Genomic DNA, 2,500 nt, shown 5'->3' with positions numbered 1-2,500 from the left:
ATACTTGCATGCGCTTTAACGAGAATATCACAATAAAGCAGTTTCGCACTTGTAACGGCACAAGACGCAGTATCTGGCTAGTTCATGCCATTTTGTGTGCTTTCCCAATATTTCACCTATCGCAGTTTCGTACTCGCAATAAAACAACACTATCTCGTTAGATGACATCGTTTTTGGTGGTTTCACGACGCTACCTAGCTAACCGAACCTTCGCACTTCTATCGTTATAAAACGTTTTATTCGCTACTTTACAATGTTTTCTACAAGATTACGACGGTTTCATGCGCTTTCAGATTAGATATCGCAGTTCCCGACTTGTAATGGTGAAAAACACAGCATCTCACTAAGTGACATTGTTTAATGCGGTTTTAGCGCGGTTCATATCTTAACCTAACCTAACCTTACCTAACCCAACCTAACCTAACCTAACCTAACCAAACCTTACCTAACATACCCTAACCTAACCTAACCTAACCTAACCTAACCTAACGTAACCTAACCTAACCTAACCTAACCTAACGACGTTTGCAAGCGCTTTCACATTAGATATCGCAGTTCCCGACTTGTAATGGTGAAAAACACTGCATCTCACTAAGTGACATTGTTTAATGCGGTTTTACGACGGTTCATATCTTAACCTAACCTAACATTCGCACTTGTATTAAAAAACGCTCTATTACACTGTTTCGTTCACAATTAGGATATTTGCATAACCTCACAGTTTTTCACCAACTTATTGCAGTACAGAACGCTGTATCTCGCTAAATGACATCGTTCTTTAAGGTTTCACGATGCTTGCATGCGCTTCAACGAGAATATCACAACATAGCAGTTTCGCACTTGTAACGGTACAACACGCAGTATTTGGCTTGTTCATGCCGTTTTGTGTGCTTTCACAACATTTCACCTATCGCAGTTTCGTACTCGCAATAAAACAACACTATCTCGTTAGATGACGTTGTTTTTGGTAGTTTCACGACGCTACCTAGCTTAAACTAACATAACTCAACCTAACATAACCTTCGCACTTCTATCGTTAGAAAACGTTTTACTCGCTACTTTACATTGCTTTCTACAACATTACGACGGTTTCAAGCGCTTTCACATTAGATATCACAGTTCCCAACTTGTAAAAGTGAAAAACACTGCATCTCACTAAGTGACATTGTTTAATGCGGTTTTACGACGGTTCATACCTTAACCTAACGTAACCTAACCTAACCTAACCTTACCTTACCTAACCTAACCTAACCTAACCTAACCAACCCAACCCAACCTAACCTAACCTAACCTAACCTAATCTAACCTAACCCAACCTAACCTAACCTAACCTAACCCAACCTAACCCAACCCAACCCAACCCAACCTAACCTAACCTAAGCTAACCTAACCTAACCTAACCTAACCTAACCTAACTTAACCTAACCTAACGTAACCTAACCTAACCTAACCTATTCTAACGTAACCTAACCTTACCTGACCTAACCTAACCTAACGTAACCTAACCTAAAATAACCTAACCTAACGTAACCTAACCTTACCTAACCTAACGTAACCTAACCTAACCTAACCCAACCTAACCCAACCTAACCCAACCTAACCCAACCCAACCCAACCCAACAACACCCAACCCAACCTAACCTAATCTAACCTAACCTTACCTAACCTAACCAAATTATCCTTACCTAACCTAACCTCACCTAACGTAACCTAACCTAACCTAACCTAACGTAACCTAACCTAACCTAACGTAACCTAACCTAACCTAACCTAACCCAACCTAACCTAACCTAACCTAACCCAACTCAACCCAACCTAACCTAATCTAACCTAACCTAACCTAACCTAACCAAACCTAACCTAACCTAACCTAACCTAACCTAACGACGGTTGCAAGCGCTTTCACATTAGATATCGCAGTTCCCCACTTTTAATGGTAAAAACACTGCATCTCACTAATTGACATTGTTTAATGCGGTTTTACGACGGTTCATATCTAAACCTAACCTAACATTCGCACTTGTATCTAAAAACGCTCCATTACACTGTTTTGTTCACAATTACGATATTTGCATAACCTCACAGTTTTTCACCAACTTATTGCAGTACAGAACGCTGTATCTCGCTAAATGACAGTGTTCTTTAAGGTTTCACGATGCTTGCATGCGCTTTAACGAGAATATCACAATATAGCAGTTTCGCACTTGTAACGGTAGAACACGCAGTATTTGGCTTGTTCATGCCGTTTTGTGTGCTTTCACAACATTTCACCTATCGCAGTTTAATACTCGCTATAAAACAACACTATCTCGTTAGATGACGTCGTTTTTGGTAGTTTCACGACGCTACCTAGCTTAAACTAACCTAACCTAACCTTCGCACTTCTATCGTTAGAAAACGTTTTACTCGCAACTTTACAATGTTTTCTACAAGATTACGACGGTTTCATGCGCTTTCACATTAGATATCGTAGTTCCCGATGTGTAATGTTGAAAAACAC

The sequence above is a fragment of the Rhipicephalus microplus genome, chromosome 5 (genome assembly GCF_043290135.1).
Source record: "Rhipicephalus microplus isolate Deutch F79 chromosome 5, USDA_Rmic, whole genome shotgun sequence".
In the NCBI taxonomy this organism is placed as follows: Eukaryota; Metazoa; Arthropoda; class Arachnida; order Ixodida; family Ixodidae; genus Rhipicephalus; species Rhipicephalus microplus.
This window is presented reverse-complemented; position numbering follows the sequence as displayed.